This window comes from Pithys albifrons, chromosome 5 (genome assembly GCF_047495875.1).
Source record: "Pithys albifrons albifrons isolate INPA30051 chromosome 5, PitAlb_v1, whole genome shotgun sequence".
Taxonomy (NCBI): Eukaryota; Metazoa; Chordata; class Aves; order Passeriformes; family Thamnophilidae; genus Pithys; species Pithys albifrons.
The window spans coordinates 22,838,023-22,865,289 of NC_092462.1; positions in this window are offsets into that span (position 1 = coordinate 22,838,023).

Genomic DNA, 27,267 nt, shown 5'->3' on the forward strand with positions numbered 1-27,267 from the left:
AGCAAAACATTTCCTTACCAAAAGTATCCCCTTTTTTAGAGTTAACAAGACCACCCTCAGGCCAGTGTAGTGGCAGAAGTACTGTTTTATGAGAGTCACTTGTTCAGTCTGAAATCTATTCTTTTAAAAGGCAAGTATAAGCCTCTGGGCTTGTGTAACCTATTTGCAATGTGTTAGTTTTGGGCTGGCCCTCTGGAATATTTTTCTCTCTCTTTCAAGCAGTGACTATACATTTTTTCTGAATATGTACTGCATGTTTCATACATGTCTCCAGGTACTGGTTGCTGTTATTGGAATATAAAGTATTATAATATCCTGGTTCTGACCAGGACAGGGTTAATTTTTGCAGTAGCCATGAGAGACCTAGGACACAGAGGTTGTTCTATATCACCTCACATTATGGCCAGGGAATGGGGTGAGGGGAAGTGGTCCCTTCCAGCCAAGTAGCGTGGTGAAGGTGGTTGGGTAGTGCCAGTTCCGTGGTGAGCAGTTGTGTGTGGGTTGTTCACCTCTCTCATATCCCTCGCTATCACACTATGGCTTGTTACTGTTCGTTTTCTTATTCCAATGCTGTTTCCAGGAAATTCTTCTCTCCAGTCTTCCACAGGGGAGGGGGAGAGGTGAGTGAGTGAGCAGCTCATGGTTTGGAGTGTTTTGGTGGGAACATCAAGTTGGGGAATACCATTCCTAAACCACAACACATAATATTTTGCAGCCCTTCATGTATAGTGGGTCTTCTCAGTCCTTGGGGAAGGGGCCAACATTTGACATTTCTGATGGAAGAATGGGTATTTGGCAAAAAAAAAGACCTCAGAGAATTCAAAGACATGGGTCTACAAAATGGAAATATCAACTTTGCTAATGCTGACAAGGTGAGGTGCTGGCATAGTGAGGTCATGGAGTAAGCCGGGCTGGCGTCTTTCATATAACGCATATGTGTTCCTGGATTTGCTTTAGTAAACATCTGCTTGCAGTCTATCAGCTCCCTCATGTTCCAGTCCATTTTTGTAAACATGTGTCAAAACACTTTCATTTTGTTGTTGAAGATTTTGAAGTTGCACACATTTTTGTAGTGAGCTGTATAAAAGTTCATTAGCGGTTTAAGTAATTTAACTGGCCATAACTGGGTGGTGGTACTTGTTAAAAAAATATCAAGTTGTGTTTGGCTGATGCCATGAAACAGAGTTGTCAGGCTGTTCTGCAGCTTCTCCCAGGCACTCAGCAACAGGACAAGGGGGCATGGGCTTAAGCTCTGCCAGGGGAAATTTAAGTAGGACATCAGGAAAAAATTCTTTACAGAGAGTGTAATCAGGCATTGGAATGGCCTGCCCAGAGAGATGGTGGATTCACCGTCCCTGGAGGTTTTTAAACTGAGATTGGATGTGGCACTGAGTGCCATGATCTGGTAAAGGGACTGGAGTTGGACCAAGGGTTGGACTTGATGATCTCAGAGGTCTTTTCCAACCCAATCGATTCTACGATTCTGTGATTCTGACTCTTCTCAGAGAGCAGCCTGTGTCCACAGGCCTGCACACAAGGGTGAAAAACACAGAGATACTTCCTTTGTATTTTGACTGAAATCCAATGTCTTATCCCCAAATAACGTAGACCAGGAAAAAAAAGTCAGTTTGCCTTAACAGCTAAAAGGCAAAATTTAAAATTTTATTTTCAGTTTTTGACTCTGAAAGTAAGTCTCATTCTGGACCCTATAGACTGTGTATGCTTCCACACATTCATCCCCACCTCTCACTGATCTGTTTTCAGGATTGTGTTTTGTAGAAATGATGTGGAATGCCTGAGAGCTCTGCTGGGTCAGGAGCTGCCACAGCTATGAAGGGAGGGAATCAAGCAGGCAAATTTATGACAGTTTGACATTTCAGATAATAGAGGTCAGTCCTTCAAGTCACAGTTCCCCTGAGAGTTTCAGCTGGTGAATGTGGAAAGAGCTGGTACCGTTAAATTGTCCCTTTGCTGCAAGTGAAGCATGTGGCGATAGGTTGGAAGAAAAGAATTCTTTTCATTATTGCGAGAAAAATTCTCCCTTTCTGATGTGGATGAATGATGAACAATCCCATTCATTTCAGTTACCTTACTTGCTGCTGGAAGAGGAACAGGATTTGAATTTCTAGAATAAAGCTTTATGTTGTGAATGAGCTGGAATGAGATGTATTAGTGCATTGAGATGCAAGACTTCCCTTTCTGGAGATCTCACAAGTAGGATCTTGAGGGATTGTTTACTGCCAATACTGTTTATGACATCTGAGACTAAATAAATTTAGTCCACTTAACTGATTTTGTGCGCTAGTTCAAACGAAGATTCAATACTGGTTAGTTTTTAGGAGTACTGATGAACCCTGTCCCATTAAGCTGTTGCATCTCTCTGCCTCAGGCACTTTTCCTGGCAGTTGCAGGAGCTAATGGTATGCAGTGTGATGACAGTATTGGTGTGAGGTTTATAGTGTAATATTTGCTAAGAGGTTTGAAACTGGGACTTGGGAAATGCTTTGGAAGAGCAAATGATTTAGTATTTGTGTAGTCATTTTCTTAAATGTTATGAGAACCTTTTCATAACTTTATGACAATATCAAATTTAATAAACTATATTGGCCCTTTTTCAAAACTAGGGATAAAGCCCCAAATAAACAAAGTAACAACAGTTCTCAAACTAGAAATATGGCTTTATTTATATTTTTGTTTTTAATTAAAAGTTAGGGGCTTTTTTTCAGTTCAGTTTGTTCTTGGAACTTCTTCCACTAAAAGTATTCTAATTAAAATGTCAACAGCCACTCAACCTACTGCTGTTTAAGTGTGAACTGCCATATTTCTTAAATATCTGTTTTTGAATTACTAGTGGAGGAAGATAAAAATAGAATTCTAATTTCTGTAGGAAAAGAGGTGAAAATAAAATCTCAATTCACTTTTCCTTTTTGATATCTGGAGTGAAATCTTTGTTTCACAGATAGTTAAGAAACAACTTAACATAAAAGGTTGACAGTGATGTAATCCAGTGACAACTTGCTATAAAGAAGCAAGAAACCAAAGGGGGGAAAATGTGATTTATATTAAGCTGAGCTGTAGCATCAGCTACAACTGCTTCTCCTGCAAAAATATGGGGTAATTGATTGCTGTGGTCTTTGAATTTCTACAGATGGTAATCATAAAATTTAAACAAGTAAGTATTGAATCTAGAGGAAATTATCAACCTCTTTTCTAATTGAAGACAAAACATTAAAAAAAATCTTAAGCTTTTATTTCCAAAAATTATACTTCCATGTACAAACCCCTGTTTAGTGTGCCACTTCTTTTATGTTTTCTTATAAGAAGCAGTCTTGGGCTTGGCTAGATTATATGCCTGGGAGCCAAGAATGTGCCAGTAGCTAAAATATGTGCCTGCAAGCTAAAAGTGAGAGACTCTACTCTTGCTTAATTTCTTCTGGGGAGAAGCAATATGTGAAAAGAAAAAGTGTGTGTGTGTGCAGTAAATATACAATAGTTACATTGTATATGTGTTTATACACTGTATGTAGCTGTGGAACAATTCCTTCTTGAAGGATAAATGAGGCTCTGAACATGTTGGCAAACATAGTGATTCTACTGGGGGAAAAAGGCTACCAAGTTTTCTTTCCATAGCTGAACTGTGAATCCTCAAGGTCAGACAGCCAAACCACAACTCTGCAATTATCTAAGTCTTTAGACATCCTCACTTATTCAGGGCAAAGTTGACTCTTACCAAGATATGGATTTCTCTCCAAGGTGGGAGGAAAAGTGTAGAGTTGCCTCTGAGCCCCAGAATTGCACATGTGGTTTTATTTTGTAGCAGGTTAGTTTGCTATGTTGTAATCTACTTGTACACACACATTTTACTTGTGTGCTCTCTGTAAAAATTTTCTCTCTCCTTTTGGGCTTGAACAAAAGGAGAGAAGAATAATGATATTCAGGTGATGAAATTGAAGAGCTAGGCAAAGAATAGCATTAATTTCAAAGAGCTCCTTTCTTTCCCTACCCTCCTCTAGGGCTGGAATTCCAGGTGTGGGTCCTTGCACAGCAACCTTGTCATCCAGCTCTCACAGCCAGGCTGACTCCTAAAATTGCAGTTCCTCTGAAAAGTGAATATCAAGAATAATATTCATGTCAGTGTTTCATTCACTTATTTTGTTGGATCATCGTTGTTTTCAGGGCAAATTAAATTTTTCAGGAGTTCTTGGCATTTTCTAGGAGAAAGATTTAAGGGCAGAAGTGGTAAAATAAATCCAGAAATTAGGGAAACTGGAGTTCTTGTCTTCAGAAGACCTATCACACACTGCTTTAATAGCTACACATGTCAGGAATTTCCTGTGGGGTTGACTTTAGCAAAATTTATGAGCTCTCAAAAATTCAGAAAGTGTTGAAAAATTAGCAAATTACTTAAAATGAGAAAGAATAAAGATTAAAAGAACATTGTTTCTTATGGAAGGCTGTGTGCTTCCAAAGCAAAGCTACAAAAATCTCTGCTATCTATGGGCTACTGATGTCTGTTTGCCTAACATTTGTTGGTTTTTCTCCACTTCAGCGTAGTGTTGAGGTTTGTTTTTCTTATTTTACCCTCACAGCAATTATTCTTTGAAGGTATTCTTTACTGTAAATATTATTCCCATAGCTCTACTGCTTCTATAGGCAAGTTTTGGGGATGGACAATCAGAATTAGTGTTGGATTCTTTCTTTTGCACTTCTTAAGAATTTTTTTTCTTGTTACTTGTCTGTGCCTGATTTTCTCTGTAATTTATATTCACACTTGTTAAAAGTTTATTGGCAGAATACTCTCATATATTACAGTCACAGTTTTGTTTTGTTGCACAGATAGTCTTTCAGATACCTTTTATTTTTCAAAATGGGACATAGAGGACATTATTTGGGTGCTTACTCAAAAAAAACAAGATTTCAAAGAGAAGAGAGAAAAAAATCTCTGCTTCAATTTCTTACAGTGAAACTGCAAACAAAAAAAGTGAAAGAATAAGTGTAACTTTGTATAAGAATTTTGTTGAATCTCACAAAAATATTAATATATCATCTGTGTGTTTGCACAGAAAGGAATTAAATTAGTCTAACACACATATATTTTCCTGAAAAATTCCAATACTATTGAAGTCAAAAGTTTAAAATTCAGGCCTGATCTGCAGCCCAGCTGAGTTTTCCTGTTGGACAAAGTACTGGCTGGATCAGGCTCAATCAGGCATTTTTTTTTTTTTGTAATGGATTTCTATCTTTTTCAGCCAAAAAAGGGGAACTTAATTGTTTTTGTAAATAAATATTACCTTATTGATTTGAATCAGTAAGCTGTGTCTGCAGGAAATTGATATACTAGAAATCTGTATAATTAATCTGAGGAACTGGAGGTGAGAGCTACTCTGTAGTTCAAAACACTAGGTTTTGATGCCATATCATGCATCATCAAAGGCTGGTGATTAACATCTCCTGTCCTGTGATAATATTGATTATGCTACCAAATTCCTTTATTCATTAAATGTTTTTATTTATTTTTTTTAGCCCAAGCCCAAATTTGCATGTAGTCATATAACCTTTGTATTTGTTGATGTCAAATCTCCTTGCTGTCCTGGCTCTCTGTTGCTTATTGCCATCACTTTGTTTTTTATTTATATTTGGATTTAGTACACAGACTACATCTATTTTAGCAAATACTGCAGCCTGTATGAGCAGATTTGTAGAGCAGAAAGGTCCACAGGATACATATTTCAAGGCACTTACTTTGCACTACTTCTAGCCCCAGTCCCAGTTCCCTTTAGAGACTGGAGCTAATCAGGTGAAGACCTGGGGCAATTATTCTAGATTAGTTTGAATCAGAATAAATCCAGTTTGTGCTGTGGTCCCCTGTGATATGAACTGAAGCAGGGACAGTTGATGGAGGTGCTGCAAAGTGTCCTGCTGAAAGCTGAGCAGTAATGTAGATATGCCCAGAGACAAGGGAATTGGGAAGAGCTTGCCATAAGCAGATGCACAGATATCGTGTTCATTTTTTACCAGGTGTACATTATCACTTTTATTTCAGCTAAGATCTTTTAGGGTTAATAAAATACAGACTTTGGCATGACACTGTTTCCTAACAAAACAGAAGTTCAGTTCATTGTCATGAAATGTAAGGTGTAAAGCTTTTATGGGAGGACAGCAAATGCAAAGATGTTTCAGCACCATTTCCTCAGTATACTTAATTTCCCATAAGGCCAAATTTAATATAAATATAAAAATATATATCTATGTGTATGATATAAATTAGCAAAGGCCTTATACTTCAAATAAGCAGAATTATTTAAATTAACTGACAATCTGTTTGTTAATTTCAAAACACTGTGTTGTGCCTAATATTTACTGTGATTTCCTGCTTGGGAAGCCATCATAAAAAGATGATCCCTTCTCCAGTGTGTATTTCGGTATGGATTGCACTGGTTTAATGTTATTATTCACTTCAAAAAGGTAGTAAGCAACAAGTTTCACAGCACTTGAAGGTGTGGGGAATGACAGCCTTTGTCTTAGATATGTCGTTCTGACTTTAGTGTGTATGAGGAATCTTGATATTTCCATGTGAAGTTCATGAAAAAGATCTTTCTTCAGTGAAATCTGGCAATTAGAGTATGCAAAAAAATATAATGAAGATTAAAATATGACTAGAGGTGCTTAATTTAGCCCCCTGAAATCTTGCAAATAACCCATTTCCTATCTTTTGGCAAGGCTACTAAATTAGGCATGCCCAGTAATTACTGAATTACCCCTTTTAGCAGGGGAAAAGCAACACGGGTGCTAGGTTTTTGTTACTTTACATTCAGCCCCACCAGTGTTAGGTGCTGCACCTAATAGGCTGATAAATGGCATATTGCTACTGTCAGTGAGTAAATGGCACTTAATATTCCATTTTGAAGTTCAGGAAATCAGAAGTAGGAGGAGAGGCTTTTGATGGCCATTTGCTCAGTGACACAGACTTATAATCAAGTAAATTGATGTTGAAGGTTCAATTACGTGGATCTTACCACAAAATGGAGCTGTAAAATTGTACAGTTGATGCAATGGACTTTGACAATATAACCCTTCACCTTATTAGGATTGCCTCTGAAAATAGTATTAAAAATTAGAAGTAGACCCCAGTCTCTCATTCCTGTAACATTACTTCAGTATAGGCAATGAAAATAAGAGGGTTTGGAGCAGAGTGCTGCATTTTATTGTGGAATATAACAGGCCACTGAAGAAGGTTTAAGGGGACAATTCCAGCTTTGAGGTGCTCAAAGGTCGTGAGCAGGCACCTTTGCTCAGGAGAGGGCAAGGAGGGCATCTTGGAACACTCACACTAGAGGATTCTGTGGACTGCTCTTGGACATCTAATCTGCAGTCGTTAAAGCTAATACATACTTGATAAATCTTTTGTAACTTACCAATTGTTATGCCTAGGTACAGGTTTTAATCTTTATAGCAGTCTAGAGAACACACTGGACCACATTACCTATGTGCATTTTTTACACTTAGCCGTATGTGGTTCTGCCATCACAGAACAAGAAACAGCAAAAGTCTGACGAAGTTTGCTATTTGGCTGGAAGAAAAAGCCACTCTGAAGGAAGGGAATTCAGGTCCAGGCAGGGAGAGCTTGCATAGCTGGATTTGGATGGAAGTCTAGGTTTTAAACATTCACATTATTCAGAGTTGTTTGTATTTGGAGAACTAGTTCTGACCTTTTCTGATTCTCCCACACAGGAAGATACTTGATTCATGAGGAAAAGTTGGTACTGCAAGCAGCTTAACAGTAGAACAGGGAGTGACCAATGTAATGTGTATACTGAGATTTTATGGTCTGAGAGAAGCAACTTGGCTTCTGCTGAGTCGCTGCAGTTCTCATGGGCTGTGACCTCTTTACTGGCCCAAACATTGTCACAGGATTAGGGGGATTCAGAGTCCCCCATGCCCCTCTGTCGCAGGTTTGGCCTAGCTGTTGCCAACCCTGGACTGGCCCCCCCTTCCCCCTCCCAGAACCTTCCCAGCAAAGGAAAGGGAAAAAAAAAACAAAACAGCAAAGACACACACTCTAAAGAAACTGAACTGAATGAAAAGAATAAATTATATTTACTAACATTTACAAACCACACTGTATACACAATACATAGGATCCCACCCTCCAGGGGAGAGAGGAAGGGAGGAAAGGGGATTGATTAGCCGGAAAATGGGGAAGACACCAACCCAACCTAAAGAAACCAAATGAATCAAAACAAACACAATTAAAAACCTCAAGGAAGGGGAACAAGAATGAAACAATCTCACCCAGGACAGGAGAACCACCAGGGACCGGAGGGACCAGATTCCAACCACCTCCCACCAGCTCCTCAGCCCAGGAAGGGAGACAGCAACAAAACCACCCCCCCACCCCCCCCCACCCCGCTATGTGGAAGGCACGTGTGGAATACTTGCAACTTCCTTAGAAACAATGATTACTGAGGAAGCCATGGATCAAACCATTACATTCTCCACTCTTTATTCTACACTGGTCTTTTCATGCAATTCTTGTATTTTTGCATTTGCTTATATTTCTTTCCTCTCCCTCTTCTTTTCCCCTTAGCTGGTTGGGGGGAGGAAGAACCCTTTTCACCCTATCCTGGACAGCTGGCGTTTTGCCAGCTCAACCCGGGACACCCTCCTTGCACTCAACCCCTGTGAATTTCACAAGTCTTTTAAGAGCCGCCTTCTATGCAGCCTCTACCATCTGGAATAGCTTCACTGTGGCTCTCTGCCTCATTGACTCTCTTCTTCTTTTCAAATCTCAGTTGACCATTTATCTTTTTTACCTTGCCAATTTCTTTTAATTTCCCTGTCCATCTGCTTCATCTATTTAACTCTGTGAAAGCTTTTAGGTTACATATTTTATAGCAGATGCATGAGGAAATGGTACTGTATTATATATGAACAACTTCCCTAACTTAAGCAAGTGTGCTGCTAGCATCAACTGAAAAAATCCTACTTCTCCCCTATGTGCTCAGTGTTACCCTTCACAAAGTTAAAGGGGATGTTGACATTGTTTTGACAGTCAAAAAATATACCTACTTTCCTAGAGCTGCAGCAAGTAGAGCAGATGGTATTTTCCCCCACTTCACATCACTCTCTGTCCTTTCCTTCCTCATGCCCCATTGTTCATTTTTCACACTTCTCTGTTGGCTTGGTTCTGATTCAACACCTGCTGAAGTCAAGGGAGTATCTCCCACTGACTTTATTTGGCTTAGCATTATGCTTCCTGCAATGTCTCCTCCCTTCAGCTACGCCTGGACCCAAATTCCTGCTCTGACTTCTCAACAGCTTGAATCCTGTCTGTACACAATCTTTCTTCTCACTTCCTGCACTTTGCCAAGTGCCTCAGCAGAGCAGAGATGGGGAAAGCAGTGTGGAATGGACATTGCTTGTGTCAGGAGCTCAAAAGAAAACCTGTAAAAAATTTAGATTTGTATTACACTGAAACAGCATTTTCTCTAGTTTTTTTCCATCACTGAACCATAGAAACAAAACGGGAACCTAGTCTTGAGTTAAATATTATGGGAATGAAAGTTAAATATTTTGTTTCACTTGGGTTTTTATTTTTAATTAGATTAAAAATTTATGTCAAAACAGAAATTAAAACCCTCTGGTTTGGAAATCTCACAATGAAATATTTTGACTTTCATAAAATAATGCGGTTTTCAATACATCTTTTTTCCCCAAAATAATTGGTTCTGTTATTAACCCCAAACCATTTTTTTGTGATTAATTAATTACTCAGTTATTTAATGCTATTTTCTCTCATAGTTTATCTCTCTATTCCAAAACATCAGGGTACCCCCTTTCTTACTGAGATCCTTCCCAGCATCCACTTCTTTTCTCAGCCCAGAAATGTAAGGAAAGAAAAAAACCAAAAAGGACAGATTGCTGTTGCTCTACTTAAAACTTCTGTTTTACTCTTTAGGCTAAGTATTGATACCCTTGATATTTCAGTATAGTATAAGATTGGAATAATTGTCATTGCATTCTCCAAATAATGCTGACTGCAGCCCCATCAAGCTTTAGAACAGCATCCTCCTCTACAGTGTCTCACTTCAGTAATGGCTTTCACTGGAATTTCTATGATTTTCTTCCATAACAAGAAAGTCAAAGGCTTTACTCTTTCTCTGAGTGTTGAGTTTCTAAGAACAAAATCATCATCCCTATGAAGCCAAATGAAAATTTCCATCAATATCATCTAACAGCTTTTGTGTTACTTGACACTTGAGTCACTCCATAAACAAAATATTCTTTTTACAGTAACATTATGGTTGTCATAAGCAGTACCTCAGAAGAAACTCTCTGTATTTTTCTAGACCTGGAAAATGGTGTGGGTTTTAATTGACATCCCTAGGAGTTGTGAGAATTCTCAACAACTTGCAGGATTTAGCCCTAATAGTATTTACAGTAATTAAGCACACTAATTAAATAACAAAACAACTAATGACAAATTGGTTCAATTCCAAATCAAGGAGTCAAATAGATGTTTAATTAAAGATGCTAATAAAATCCCCCTCAGCCTTTACAGTCTGCTCCCTGGGGCTAAAGATGACTTTCTACCTCAGAAATGTTTACAGCCCTTTGCAACCCCAGTCCCTAGGGTTACTGCCTTCTCTAACCTCTGGATTAAATGCTTGTTAGCTAAGCACTGTATGAACCCAGTTAAAACACAATCAAAAGTAATGAAGTTGGCTCCAGAAGGCTCTGTGTTCTCCAGATATGATATGCCACGATATTCCCATGTGCACGGATGCTTCCATTCACTAGAGTATGCAAGGTTGTGTCAACTCAGCACCTGGGCAGAAGCACAGATACATGACCATCTGACCTCCTTAAGCCAGTGACACAAATCACATGCTTAAATTTAGGATAACTACCTTGTAGAATTGAAGCCAAAATCAGAAAGAGCATAGCCATAAAGCCGTCCAGTTTAAGTAGAGAGAGACAGCTGTTTTGTAATTCATTATTGATCCTGTTAAGCTTTCTTATCACCTGAGTAGAGCCAAGCAATGAAAAAAATTTTTTTTAAATAAAAACATTGGAGAATGGAGCTGCCATAAAAAATTGTCTATTAAGCAGCACTAGGAAAGAAGAGAGTTTTTAATGTTACTATTCTATATTTCTTTCATGTGCCAGGAATCTCTCTCTCACTCTGGCAGGTAGCCTCATTAGATATTTCTCTCCTTATCTGGACATATACTTCTTTTACACCTTTTTTTTTGTCAATAATGATAAAACAAATACTTATAAAAGTAGGAAATGAAAAGTAATTTCCCAGCCTTTCATAGAAGGTTTCTAGAGGGACTTTCAAGAAGACAGGCTGCTGTGATCACCAGATACACAATATATAACAATATATAGTTCACAGCAGCTTTTTCCACTTTTATCTGTAATGTTGCTTTGTGATGGGATTGTTGTCTTTGGAGTTGTCAGCAGGTAATCAATCTCGAAATTTTCCTTTCTCCCTCTGATGTGTTACATCATTTCACATTATCTCATCTAACAAGCCAGTGTGATTTTGGATAACACAGTATGTGTTTAACTTCAGAAGCTCTGAGCCCAGCCTGGCTATCTCTTATCAGCTTTGGTACTACCCAGCTCTGAATCTGGGGCAGATGGAAGGAAATCAGATGTCAATGAGAAGGAAAGGATTCTTTACGCTTGTTATAAGATGCTTCTATCTCTATGCTATTTGCTTATAAAAGAAAGCTGGTTGTGCAGCCTATTGGGAAATTGTTCAGAGTCACATACTTTGGATTCTCTTGGAAATACTAAAAAATGTATCTCACATGCCACCTTTAGTTGTGGCGCGGGTGAGGTGTGAAAATTGAGAAAGGTGCTTGCAGGGTGCTAAATTACCTGTTGGATACCTGAGTACTTGCAAATATTGCAGGTAACTTGTTCTTATCCTTCTGGAAACCCAGGAGAAAAAGCTTACATAGCTAGCAAGCGAAGAATTATGAAAGCAAGTGAACATGAAAGAAGCTTGAGAAAAAAAGCCACAAAACAAAACACAAAGCCCTGAAGTGTGAAAAGAATAGAATTAGAATTAACAGCCTTAACTGAATCAGAATTGCTCTAACCACTGATATTTCTAAACTTCACCGCTCTATGTCTTCCAATTATGTCCATGTGCTGCTTTCCATCAAGAATAAAGAAAAAATCCAATCCTCCAGGCAATGGTATTTGAAATGATTCATCACATCATGTAACTCTGAACTTCAGTGTCAAATGAGTGTTATGCTAAGTCACTTTCTGACCCATCAAAGATTCTTCTATTTCCTCCTTCTTGTTTGCTCTTGGCCTTTAAAATATCTGCTCTTACTGTTTACAGCTTCAGTAACTTTAAGTAGCTCTTACTGTGTCATACTGGCCTTTTTGTTTCCCACTGTTATCCTTCAGCACATATTACAGGGCTTGGATTGAGGGTTTTTTTAGTTACTTTAGTGTGTCTGTACTTTTCAAACTTAAAGAAGGGCCCAAAACTTTCTCCAGGGTTTTGTAAACTCTTAGCAACTGTTGAGGGAAAATATATCTCTTATACCTTTAGCATTTTATAGTTTGTCGTTAGACCCTCATGACTGCAGCAGTACGACTGTAGAGCATTTTAAAACCCGGCTTCTATAGTTAAAGCCACCACGAAAGACTGAGAACAAAATCAGATCTCTGCATCATGGCTTGTATCTGATAGAAAAAGATATTTATTTCCCTCAAAGTTTGTAAAGCAAAAGAACAACAGGAGCACATCTCTGCCATAAATTGGTTTTGCCAGAGTAGAATCATGTGGGGCCTATTGAAAGCTCGAAAGCAAGGGATTCTTCGGGAGTGCTGTGTTTGTGTCTGTGGGAGTTTTGTCCTGGGTTATTTGAGATACTATTCTGCAAAGTGAAAGAGTTCAAAGCAAAACAGAGACAAAGCTGACGAAGACAGGCGATCTACAAGCCCTCCTTAAAAGACTTCCTAATATTTGTCTGTGTGTCCTTTGTTAATGCTGTTGATAAAAATAGTGATGACTGTTGAGGTAAATGTATACAGGCAGCATCACATCCCTGGAGTGAAAAGGACTTCTTTTCTTTACATAGCCTCGGGAGAAGCTGAAATAAAATTCCAAATCCTAAGTCTTTGAGCAATTATTTAAATTGTTCTCAATATCATGTAGTATTTCCATGGCTAACTTGAAAAACTGTTCTATTATCACCCCAGGAAGTAGCCTAGAAGGGAAATGCTACTCTGTAATAAACAAGATGCTGTCTGGCATGGCTGTACTGAGATGAAGAAGGAAAAAAAAATCACCATATAGTTCAGCAGTACTTAAAAGAAGCAAAATGATTTCAATCTGAGCAAAATGTCACAGTTGTTCCCAGAAGTGTCACAACACAGAAACATGGGAGTACAAGATAAAGCTCTGCTGAAAATTGTTATGTCTCTTGATAGCTTTAGTCAGCCGTGGCAGGGAAAACAAAGGCATTTCTTGCTGTGTTGCAGAAATGTTCACTGGGCAGTAATAAAGGAATAAAATTAGGAAGTCACATTGACATAATAATACAATGCAAATTTCATTTGTTTCAGTAAAAGCATAACAAATTCTTTCTATCCTACAATAATTTCAGTTATTTTTTTAATAGCAGTCGTTCAAGATTCTTCCATTGAAGAGTAAGTTGCAATAGGTTGAAAGGTGAAAATTTCAATATCGCTGCATAAGAATGTGAAGATTAATTTAAACTCTGAAAATAAAAGGAGAGGAAATAATGTCTTTAGTTTCAAAAGAATTTGCTTTGAATTAATGACATAGAATAGCTAAATATTTTACTGAAAAAATAAGAAAAGGAGAAATAATAGGTTGAGAAGGACATATTCAATAAAATGGGTGTGCAACCATTATTTTCATAATGGAAGTATTTTTGATTTCCAAAATTCAGAACATCTGTGAAATCTCGCCTGTTTAAGTTATGTAGAACAATAAGGACATGGAAAACACTACTTAAAACAGAGGAGATACAGATTACTGCTAATAACCTAAATTGAATACATCTACAAAGAAAATGGTTAAAATGACAAGAAGTCCTGCCTAAAGGGGGCCAGGGAAGTATCATGGAGTTGTTCTGGTTTAATGCTGATGTGCTAGTTCCTATGTTTGTTAGAACTAATATTAGTGTCTTGGGGATGTATGATACTGTGAGAAACTTGCTGGTGACACAGTCTTAGATACCATCAGTACAGAAAAAAAATTATGTATTTTTGAGAAAACCACATGACCTGGGTCATCACAGAGGTTTGATGAAATATAATCATGAAATTGAAGGTTAAACAGTCAGTAATGTATAAATAGAATTTCTCCCATATCATAGGAGCTCCTTAGTCAGAAATAACTAAGGATGAGAAGGCTCTGCATCTACTAGTTGCTCACAGAGCATTTAGAAGCTGCTCCTCTCATGTGCCATTAAAAAGGAAAATACAAGTTTGAAATATTTTTGACAAGCCATTTCCGTGAAAGCTAATAGAGCTAGTGGATATTGCACTGGTTCTTCTATAACACCATATATGCCACTCTGTGCACCTGCGTATATTACAAAAACAAAAAAACCCAAACCACCAAAGCAAAACAAACAAACAAAAAAACAAGCACACAAAAAAAGAATTTAAGCTTAAGAAGGAGATTGGAATACTGAATAAAAAGTAACTTAAAAAGGGATGTTGGCCTAGTGAAATAAACACTGGAAAAAAAACATAATTTGTTTGCATGATTTAAATGAGAAACAAATATGAAAGAATATTTGGAGGTTAAAAAAGGAGGTTACAAGAAAAATGTATGTAAATTAATGCCATTGAATAAAAATAGGAAGTTTAAATATCGCAATAGTGAAGTTCCAAATTATCCTTCTAACAAAAGGTGAAGCAGTAGCATAATTAGTATAGTTAAGGGGAAGCTATAATAGTTTATAAATGGGTTAGAATGAGCAGCTGAGTGCATGTCCTGGATGGAAATTGAGGGTGCATCGATTTTAGCTGGAATCAGAAGTGCACTTTTTGAAGCTGTCCCCGCAGCACCTCCACAGCTGTGCTTTGTCTCACACTGTGCTATTTCCTTTCAGCTGAAGCTGAACTGGAAGATGCAGTCCAAAAGCATGATTGGTGCTGCACCTGCTGGTGGCTTCTCAGTTGACAAGACCAGGCTAGAGCTGCTAAGAATTAAAATCCCAAGAAATGCATATGCAATGGATGCCAGGCTTTTAGCACAACTGTGTCACCATCTCTGTCGGCTACTGTCCCTGTAACCTGACTGAAAAGGAAAAATGCTGAATCTACTATTCATTTCTGTTAGATTTCTAACTCATAGCTCAGAAAGCTAAAAAAATCTACCTTAATGCCAAAGAAAGGCATTTGGCATTTATATATATATATATATAATGTTCATGGTTTACTGGTGTTTCAAAAGTAGAACTGAAGTTTTTAATGCTTTCTAGGAAGAACCATTTTATGCATATTTATACACACACACTGCACATATTTATATGTATACATGTATAGACTATAGACAGTATCTTGTAAAGCAAAGTCCTAGGTCATATTACAAATGCCATAAAAGAATGGACCATTTATCTGGTCTTACAGCTTTTTATTTTGCTTACACTGTTTATTGCATGCCAATGTTCTATATTAATTATAAGGACTTAGCCCTCATTTGCTACATTAAGAGATCAAAATCAGTACAGTCTCAGAGCCCAATTGGCTTATTGACTTCCAGAATAAAATAATTTGCCTGATGTCGTAAGATAATTAGAGCAAAGTTTAGCAGCCTGTGGCTAGCTGTGGACACAGAGATGAAGAAAGAAAATCAACTTACACATATGTACAGCATGAATGGTTGGTATTTAGAGAGTGCATGGTTATGAGATCTTCACTTAAACATCTCACAGCCTTAATTTTTCAAATATACACTCAGTAATTGAAAAAATGGTGATTTATTTAGCTAGTTAAGTGTGGGGAAAAAAAGAGGCCTACTGTCAGCACCTTTTAAAAAACCATCTGAGTTGTTTCTAGAGAGGGTGTATGCATGTCTTGTGTGCATGGGATATATTTGCTGTGAGATTGATAATGTTCAGTAATTATTTTACTACCGAGCATGAGAATGCTGGGCAGCTGTAAAATAGGAGGGGTCCGTGAGGGGCAGGTAGATATATGTCCAATAAAATTTCACTTTTCCAAAATTTAACTGTCATGTGATGCTTATTCACCAGTTTGTAAATGAGAAGCACTGTGCAAGCATTCCCACTCTTAGGTCGGTGCCATTAGCAGTTGGCTGGTACAACAGGCTTAAAGCAGGAGTGCCCAGAGCATGGGGAGAACAACTGTGGAGCTTTGCTTTGGACCAAGCCATTAACGAGCTTCTGATCCTCCAGCTCTCATGCTGAGCTTGCTTTCTGCAAATTCCTCAGACTCACTGGCTCCCCAAACCAGGGGACAGGCAAGTCATCTTTGCTACCATTGAACAAACAGCTTCTTGCAAACCAAGGCCTTGCAGGATAATGTAGCTGAATACACAAGTGCTCTTGGTGCCCCAAAGTGTTTTTGATGAGATTTTATTCAATATAGGTGGACAAGCAAATCGAAGCACTTGGGCAGCTGAACAATTTATACCTTGAAATGTCTATAATTCCTTCTAAGAGGAGCCTTGTGTTTCTGTCATCAATTGATTGTTTCTGTCTAGAAGAGAAATTGTCAGACTCCACCTTTTTTCTGGGAAGAGGTCAGTAACACAGGCAACCACAGATGACTGATTTTTACTGAAAGTTTCCTGGCTCGTGCAGGTACTGTACAGTTGTGTTAATTTTTTTGTTGTTGTCAGGTTTGAGTTTTTTTCAAGGAGTCAAGAGTGCATAGCATTTCATTCCCTCTCTTTCAACTTTAATATGTTAAATATGCTCCGAGTTTGACAGAATATGGACAGTGATGTGTTGTGCTATTTCCAATTCCTGTGTTTCTATTTGGACTTTTTTACATTTTGCAAGTATGCAGCTTTGAAAATGAAAGAAAATATAATATCCCACTGAGTTTTATAAGACCTATTAAACAGCATTTAAAATGTATCACTGCTTTACCCTGTGTGCCTGGTGTTTCACTATGTTCACCAACATAGCACTGTCATTTATAGTAAAAGGGAGCAATCACTGTCAACTTATTTTTGAAGTTGCTGCATGCGGGTCTGTGGACAACCTTAGACAACACAGCATAAGCCTTTTCTTTCATGTAAGGTTGTCAGGGCAGTCCTGTATTGGTCAACAGCAGATATCCCCAAACTGATAACAGCCACTGTGCAGTTAAGTGAATCTCCGTTTCAAACAGAAAAGTTTGGGAGTCTTTTAGAGATCTACAAAGATAGTAAAACCTTCAATGTGCAACTATGTCTCAACAGCATGTCCTGTGATGGGCAAATTGTTTGCTGAAGAATGCTGAATATTGAAGTGTTAAGCTACACTCAGTCAGCCAAATATTTCCAGTATTAATTGTAAGAAAAGCCATTCAGCTATCAGAGTTCCCAGAGCCCTCACATCAAAATCGGGCAGGCCTGGGGACTTGACTGCTTGCACTGCAGTACCAGGGCCCTCTCTATGTTAATAATCAAGGTTGCTGTAGAAGGTCATTAACAGACTTCATAAAGTTAGTGGTGTTTCCTTTCTTCTCTCACCTTCAGGCAAGATGGCAATTAGCTTTTTTCTCTGTTACTTGCAGGTGAGAAAGCACTGTGATAAAGATACATTCTGCTGTATAAGGGAGCATTTAGAGCAGGTGTCCTGATACCACCACATGGTGGGGTTAACACTGACTTTCTTTTAGAACTTCACTTCAGAGACAGGTTACCCTCACAAGGGGAAGGGGATAAATGAGTAATTTTGAATCTCTGAAGAGCGTTCTAGCGAGTCGCTGACTGAATACAGGTGTTCATTCATGCATCCTCTGTAATTAAATCACAACAGGGCTCTGAAATTGGAGTATCAAATGAATACTTCTAGTATTTAAGGAACCATTTTCCTCTTTGTCTATACTCATACACTATATTTTGGTGCCTTAAGAGCATTTTGGCGGCTTGTAAGTGCTTTGAATTGTTGGTTTGATAAGAAGTCTGTGTGAGTATTTACCATACTAAATGGTAAATACTCGTTATGGTAAAATGATGGTAAATGTTACAACAAAATGATAAAAGATCCTGTTTGTGAATGAAGACTGTTTTCATGACTGCAAGTATAAAGTCCAAATTCATCCCTCACCTAGCTTTGACTTAGAAATAGAATTACAGGTGTATACTGCCAGGATTCCTTTTGGTGGTTGTTAACTCTGGATCTAATGTTGATCTTACCTGAATTGATGCTGTTCATAGTCACTGACACAGGGATGTAGAGAAGTGCTGAAGATCACAGGTCATCCTTTGTTTTCATCCTGCATATCAGATTAAGCTCTTTTACAAAGAAGTATGTCTGAAAATCAGTAGCAGGAAGAATATTGCCCTTCCTTACTTCCCAGCAGTATGGACATCTCCTCCTATCATCCGAGATCTGAGCACATCTTCTTGTCCAGTTCAAAACCAATTTTTACCAGTAAAGCACCTCTGAAACTAGTCATCATTGATTTTAGAGGTTCCAAGTGCTTTATTTTTCTTTGGTGGATTTCACTAAATCAGTTCTAATGCACTGATTTTAAAACATCTAAAACTACCCCCAGAAAGTGGTATGTACGAAGTTGTTGTGATTGTGCAGAAAATTTCTGAGAATACTTAAAACCAAACGTGTTTCAAATGCTACCCAAGCACAGTAAGCTACCCATACTGCTAAGATTTACTGAAACAGTAAGAAATAAATCTCTTCATATCTGTATTTCCAACACACTCTTGAAAAAGTCTCTGTACAACATAAAATAAAGCTCTGTCAATATAATGTCTGTAGGAGACAAGCTAGAATTGTTTTACATGCTTTGTTCCTTGGTAGCCTTCCCCCAGGCCTAGTCCCTGTGCAAACATGCTAGAGAGCATGCCTAACATGGTAAGCTTCAAGTGCAAATGGGGAAAATGATTTCAGGCTTGTGTGCACACCAAGCTGGCTACGGAGAGTCGTATTAACCACAACTTGGGCACACAGGAAGGAGAGTCCTCCTGATGCAAAGAGAATTTTAACAGAGAGGCCAAGGGAAGTAAGGAAGGCAAAGCCTGGAAACGGGGAAAGCGGTTCAGCTATTTTACTTACTTATTAACAGAGATATAGGTTTACATAAAACAGCCTAATGCTAGGAGGAGCTGAAATTGAGCTTGAAGCACAACTGAGGTCAGAGAGATCCAGAAGCGCTTACAGTCTTCAAACCTTCAGTGAATCCTCTAACTGCACAGCATAGGTGAACTAGATTTTTTCATCTAATCAATGAAGCAACTGATTGTGTCAATAAAAACATTTTGGTCCATCTCTGTTAAGGTTTGCAGCAGAATAATAGGTTTCTGGTTTACTGCTTGATATTCTTTCATCTGTTATATAAACAAGTAGTCAAAGACAAAGCAAACTGTGACATCCTCTCTTACAAGGATAAATAAGGATCAATCTTTTCTGACATTTTGCCTAATAAAAAAGCTGCAAACAAGAAAGCAAACAAAAATGTTTTTGATAGAGAATGAAAAATAGGGAACAACTGTCTGGAAAGATATATGTTATCGTAAAAAACCATCACCAAAACAACAAAACAAACAAAAATAATTGTCTGAAACTGACAGCTCTGCTTGAAAGATATTGAACATATTTAGTTTTTGGTGAATTTCAACATGTATAGTCCTAATTTTCACCTCTTCTGTTAGCTGTCCGCTGCTGAAACCAAAAATCATCTCAGGACCAGCACTGTGAATTAAAGCAGACGAATTCACAGATGACTCCTTTTCTAAATGAAAATGAACTGAAAAAAGTCAGCATTTCTTTCTGAAGGGATTTAAAATCAGCCTTCATTTCCTACGGTTTGTTATATATCTTGATAAATATATATTGAAATAGGATGAAAAATAACCTGTGAATATTGATTGACAAATTAAATTCCCTTTCTGTAAAACTTTTAAAATTGGGGAGAATATGGTTGTGTGATTTAAAACTACCCTAAGTACTTTTTTGAACGCCTAACAAGAACTCATTTCATGAATTAGTTTGACCTTGTGAGAATTAAAATAATGTAGGTAATAATCTTTTATAAAAGCATTACTCAGTAAATGTTGAAATTAATCTGTCTGCATAGTACTCCTCATTCTCCTGGTTTTCTTCAGTTGATATTCTCTTTCCTTTTGGTTGTGAATTGCTCATTTTCTATGTACTCCTGGGTCGTGTCCCAGTGATGAACTCATTTTTAAAAAGTTAAGTAGTACTACACTGCATTATTAAAATTATCATCCCTTTGAGGTAATCACGTAATATATTTAATCAGTAAAGGTACCGCATTGCATAATGGGAATCATGCAAGCTGATATTTCACATGGCAGACACTGAAACATGTGCATGGCTTTTTCTCACATAAGTAAATATACCTACTTACTTGAGAGGTTGAAAAACCTGGCACTGTGTCATGGATCATATCTTGAATTGAATATCTGTGCAGATATTGGAGAAGTTAGAGGATAGGAATCTACACACATGTTCAATAGCTGTTCCTTTTAGAACATAATCAAAGCATTACTGATTTGACTGAGCTTGGGAGAAGGGTAGTGATATCCAACTCATGACAAAGAAGAAATAAAAAAAAATCTGTCATAGTTGATTGCCAAAGTTCCCATTGGAATGATTATTTTATTACTGGTGAAAATTAATTGTATAATTGAGCTTCTAAAGCAGTGAATATGATTTTGTTTGTTTTGTTGGGTTTTTTTTTAAATTTACATTTTAATAAATAAATCAGAAAGGGATGGATTCTGAAGAACTTTCCCCATCTGCTTTTGTCAGTCTTTGTTATACTGAGATTTTGCTTTCTCATAAAAAAATAATGTTAGCATCATAAAATTCCAAACCAGAAAGATATTTTTCTCAATTTCCACTTTTAAAGTTAGAAAAGTATCTTTTGAGAAGTCCATGGAAATAAAACCTCATCATAACATAAAAGATACTGCCTTGATCTGTTATAAAAGACCTACCTAATCCTCAAAATGGCATAGAATGCCATTGAATTTGGAGATAAAAGGTAAAATAATGATAAAAGTACTATTAACTCTAGATAAACATGCTGACTCCTTTGAACCAGAATTCAATGCAAATTTATCTTGATAATTTGCCAAGTATGCTTTTTTCCAATATTTCAAGTAATAGGTTTATATTTTAGCTAGATTTTTCACTAGAACATAGAATATGCATTCCATCATGGAATGTGATGAAATAAAACTTCAATTATTGAAATACATAAAATAGAAAGAATGTGCAAGGTCCTTTCCCTAAGTTTTATGCTGGGCAATTCAATTATATATTGTGCCTTGGAGGTGAACATTACCCCTTTATTAGTATGGATTCTAAGTTAATGTAGTGCTTAAGCAAATAATCAGTTTTGTATATGAAAATAATGCCATTGAACATGTGAATATATATTTGTGGCTATATGCTACACAACTGCAGGTTGCTGCCTTCCTTTTGAACAACAAATAAAAGAAAACCCAGTCACATAAGTGTGAATCTGTATTTTGTCCTTGATTTCTCAGCCTGGACCAGGAACGTCCAGAGCAAAGGAGACTGGTTCCTATGCTTTCCCAGTCCCAAAGTACAGGAGTTTTAGAACAATTAGTATGATACATAATGACAGAAATTATTTTTATATTGTCTTAATCTGTTGTCTTCAGAAACACTAATAAGTTGAGAAAGTATGTTAATTGTGCTCTAAACGGAAATCGACCAACCCCTATGACAAAATATGTAGCAAGTCAAGCACAAGAAGAGTGTTAGAACTGGATTTCATGCACAATCTACACTGTCATTACTGAGATAACTGTCTCAAGATTATTTAAAAGAGAATTTTTCAGAGGAAAAATCCTTAAGTCTATGAGCTTTTAATAAGAAGTAGACAACTGATTTCCTTTTCTGACCTGGAGAAATTCTTGCAATTGCAATATGCTATGAAGTATTTTTCAAATATATCCTTGAGATGTCTTTCTCTTTGCTGTATTACTTTTATTGATATCTACATAGTAGTTTTAAGCTACAGTAAAATATTTGTTGTGTGTTTGGTCAATAGAAAATGACATCTACTGCCACAAGAAGCATCTGAATTCAGAAGTTTCCAAACACCATTACTGTTCTAAGCAAATCAATGAAAGTAGTATTTACTGTCTAAAGTTTCTACGATCTCTTCTCTAGCAGTGTTTTTAGCTACAGTATTGGTTTAAAATTTTAAAAACCCTCTGATGTCACTATTTGTAAATTCATAACTAAACTAATTACAGGTCACAGCAGTGCAGCTATTTTGAAAATGTGGTTTCATGAGTTATTACTGGTGTGTAGTGGAAATAAGTCGCTGACTTTTCCCTTTCTTCTTCAGAAATAAGGTGTTACAATCCTAATCTGTTCCAGTCAGAGGAAGTAGGTGGTAGTTTCTCTAGTTTGTTATTGCACATGTGATCTTAACTGAAGTGAAGCAGTTAAATAGGGAGCCTTGTACAAAGGTTGTGCACTGGCTAAATAGACCTGCCATGACAAATGGCACACAAGTATGACTGCAGTCAGCTTTCCCAGCTAGGAAAAATCTGAAGATTTGTTTGGTTGCCTGATCTGTCTTTCAGGCTTCAAGCTAGGTTTTCTTTCTTCAGCAATTGTATTTTGGAAGTACTCAGGAAAAGGGGAAAGACTCTTTAGTACTTGGGCACCCACTGAGTTTTCCTTTCCCTAGCTGAGTTGAGAGCTTCAAGAATCAAACTCCTGTTTAGGCATGAAGTGTGCAGGAGATAGGGGAAGAATAAAACTCTGTTTGTACAAACATTAGTCAAAATTTCATATCTGTCACATCCCCTGAAAGTTGAATCCACCTCCGCTGTTCAGTATTGCTGCTCAGATGGTTTTGGTTATGTTTAGTCTCTGTTGAGAATTTGCAATGATCTGAAGGCATCATTTCCCTATTTCTACAAACTTTCCAACCTTTGTATGGTTGAAGATAGCATGGTTTTTTTCACAGCAGAATTTCACAGATATTTCAGTCAGCTATGTTGTCTATTCATTTGCTTCTTCATGGAAGCCCAAACACAGTCATTTATGGTTGTACCCTTGGACTCGGGCAAATTCAGTAGTGAATTTTCCATTATTTCTGAATGGTAGACAATTTTAACTGTCTAAATTGAAGGAATATCAGTATGTCTAACACTGGGGAAAATCAGAACAAAAAATAGAAAGAAAATATCTTGGAAGAAGGTTACAACTTAATATCTTGATTAAGTTTCAAGTTTGCAAGTCAGAGAAAATCCTGGAAGAATTAAATAAGGTTCTGACTTTAATCTCAGACAGAAATTGGCACGTGCTTATACCCAGCTCAGTGTGCCTTGTAGAAAAAACATCACCCAGAGTGTCTTACATGAAGATTGAATCCCCTTTATAATGTCTAGTAACTTTGTATTTGGAAGACACAGAGAAATCCCGTGAAGATGAATTAATATTTAGTTACCTGTAAAGCACATTTTTATTTTCATCTCTGTACATCTCTTTCTAAGCATCACAGTAGTAGTCTATTTTAATCTAAGCAAAGTAGTTATTTATATTTGCCTAGTGTAAGGAGGAATTGCCTGGTAGCTGTTCCATCCCAGACATGCCTTCCTCAAGTCAGGGATATACAGAAGTACTTGATCTTGTCTTCCCTTACACACAGGCTTGGGACATTTTTTGTTGCTTAAGTGCTTTGTGTAGTGTTTGAAAGTGAAAATGATGTTAGGAGCTTCATTTTTTGGGGGGCCAGTGTAACTTATTCTTCTTAAGCAGCTGGACAATAAAAATATCATCATCTGGAGCTTTCTGGTGAATTCGTGGCAATACCATTTTAAAGTCTACTGGTAGCATTTATAAGAATATTTTTGCACATACTCCTTATGTAATTGTTGCTTTTCTGACTACCTCTTTAATTACATTAGACATGAAATATCCTGGATGAAATCCTGGTTTCAGTAAAAGCATTTATGTTCTTGATAACAAAATATCCCAGCCTATTTCTATGAGGCCTGAAAGCCTGAAGCTAGAAATTGGTTTTAAGTAACACAGTGTGATGGAGAAGGCAAAACATGAAAGAATTTGAGCATCAAATTGGAGACTAATTTTAATGTTCCTTGGGAACAGCATCCAAAATTCTGTTCTTGTGGTATGTTTTTCACTAACTGCTTGGCACAGTATTTCTAACATAAAATGCTATTATGGATGGCTTTCCTAGACTTGCATCTTTAGAAAATTACATCTGTAGGAGAATTGTACTGTTTTTCCTAGCCAAAAACAGGACAAAAATTTCTAACCTACAATTTCTTTTTTGACTTTAGAAAATTACTTTCAATGTTTTTTTGCAAAATAATTAAGCTTCCATGAAATCCAACAAGGAACACTGCCTTAGATGCCTCCTTTAAAGAAACACAATGGTATTGTTATTGGTAATAGGTATTGATAGGTACTAAATGCATTGTTTTGCATTGAGCAAACTTAAATCCATACCATCAAAAAGAAGGTAATTATTAAGTTGCTTAGATCAGGCCAAAACATGCAATGGAAGAAGGAAATGTAACTTTCAAGCTTGTGTTTTCATTATTCATTTGGTGTTAATAATACATTGCAGTACAGAACGAGGTAATGCAACTCATAGAGTGCCTTATTATCAAGTGTCCTCAAGGCTCTTCAAAATAACATCAAAAAGGAGACCAAAAGACAATAGCTCCTCTAAGAGAGGCATTAAACTTTTATTTAAAATGTAATGAGTTGGGGTCCCATCAACTTCAAAAGAATTTTGTTTAAGGCTATGTCTCTCCCTTTCTTTTTCTGGCTTTTGTTTGCATTGTTTACTGTACTTCACAGGAGGAATAGTTTCAGAAACAGGGAGGGGAAATAGCTCTTCTAGTGGTAGTCTGCCTGACAGTGTTTGCAGTGTGGGAAAAGGTTTAGTGGGACTTCCATTGCAGTGCACTGCTTGTCTGCATGTTTGATGTGCAAAGGAGGCCTCGGTTGTCAATTGCTACTTATTGTTTGTAGATAGGACATTCCAGAGCTGCAGCAGATGGTATGTAACTTCATGAGAGGATACAGTTTTAAGGAGTTGACAAATCATAGAATCATAGAATCGATTGGGTTGGAAAAGACCTCCAAGATCATCGAGTCCAACCCTTGGTCCAGCTCTAGTCCATTTACTAGATCATGGCACTCAGCGCCATGTCCAATCTGCATTTAAAAATCTCTAGGGATGGTGAATCCACCACCTCTCTGGGCAGCCCATTCCAATGCCTGATTACTCTCTCTGTAAAGAATTTTTTTCTGATATCCAACTTAAATTTCCCCTGGCAGAGCTTAAGCCCGTGCCCCCTTGTCCTATTGCTGAGTGCCTGGGAGAAGAGACCAGCCCCCACCTGGCTAGAACTTCCCTTCAGGTAGTTATAGACAGTGATGAGGTCACCTCTGAGCCTCCTCTTCTCCAGGCTAAACAACCCCAGCTCCCTCAGCCTCTCCCCATAGGGCTTGTGCTCCAGTCCCTTCACCAGCCTTGTTGCTCTTCTCTGGACTCGCTCCAGCACCTCAATATCCTTTCTGAACTGAGGGGCCCAGAACTGAACACAGTACTCAAGGTGTGGCCTCACCAATGCAGAGTACAGGGGAAGGATCACTTCCCTGATCCTGCTGGGCACGCTATTTTTGATACAGGACAGGATCCCATTGGCCTTCTTCGCCACCTGGGCACACTGTTGGCTCATGTTGAGCTTCCTGTCAATTAGTACTCCAAGGTCCCTTTCTGCCTGGCTGCTCTCCAGCCACTCTGTGCCCAGCCTGTAGCACTGCAGGGGGTTGTTGTGGCCAAAGTGCAGGACCCGGCACTTGGCCTTGTTGAACTTCATCCCAGTGGAATCAGCCCATCTCTCAAGTCTATCCAGATCCCTCTGCAGAGCCCTCCTGCCTTCCAGCAGATCGACACTCCCTCCCAGCTTCGTGTCATCAGCAAATTTGCTGTTGATGGACTCAATCCCCTCATCTAAATCATCCATAAAGATGTTAAACAGGACTGGACCCAATACAGACCCCTGGGGAACACCACTGGTGACCGGCCGCCAGCTGGATGCAGCTCCGTTCACCAGCACTCTCTGGGCCCGACCCTCCAGCCAGCTCTTAATCCAGGAGAGGGTACACTTGTCCAGGCCGTGGGCTAGCAGCTTTTCCAGGAGTATATTATGGGAGACAGTGTCAAAGGCCTTGCTGAAGTCCAGATAGACCACATCCACAGCCTTCCCCTCATCCACCAGGTGGGTCACCTGATCGTAGAAAGAGATCAGGTTGGTCAGACAGGACCTGCCCCTCCTAAACCCATGCTGGCTGGGTCTAATCCCTTGTCCACCCTGAAGGTGCTGTGTGATTGCACTCAGGATGAACTGCTCCATAACCCTGCCAGGCACGGAGGTCAGGCTGACAGGCCTGTAGTTGCCAGGGTCAGCCTTGCAGCCCTTTTTGTGGATTGGGGTGACATTGGCCAACCTCCATCATCTGGGACCTTCCCAGAGAGCCAGGACTGTTGGAAGATGATGGAGAGCAGTTTGGCAAGCTCTTCTGACAGCTCCCTCATCACCCTGGGATGGATCCCATCTGGTCCCATAGACTTGTGAGGATCCAGCTGGCTCAGTGAGTAACTATATCCTCCTGGAATACAGGAGGGCTATTCAGCTCCCTCTCCCTGTCTACCAGCTCCAGAGGCCAGTTGTCTTGAGGGCCACCTGTCTTACTGGTGAAAACTGAGGCAAAGTAGGTGTTAAGTACCTCAGCCTTCTCCTCATCTTCCTTAACTATATTTCCCTTCAAGTTAACAGAGAATGGAGGTTTTCCTTGCCCCTCCTTTTGTTATTAATGTATTTATAAAAGGACTTTTTGTTATCCCTAACTGAAATAGCCAAATTTACTTCAAATTCCACTTTTCTTTCCCTAATTTTTTTCCTGCATGACCTAGTTCTATCTGTAAATTCTTCGTAAGTAGCCAGTCCTTTTTTCCATAGTCTGTAAACTTTCTTTTTATCCCTGATTTCTTGCAGAA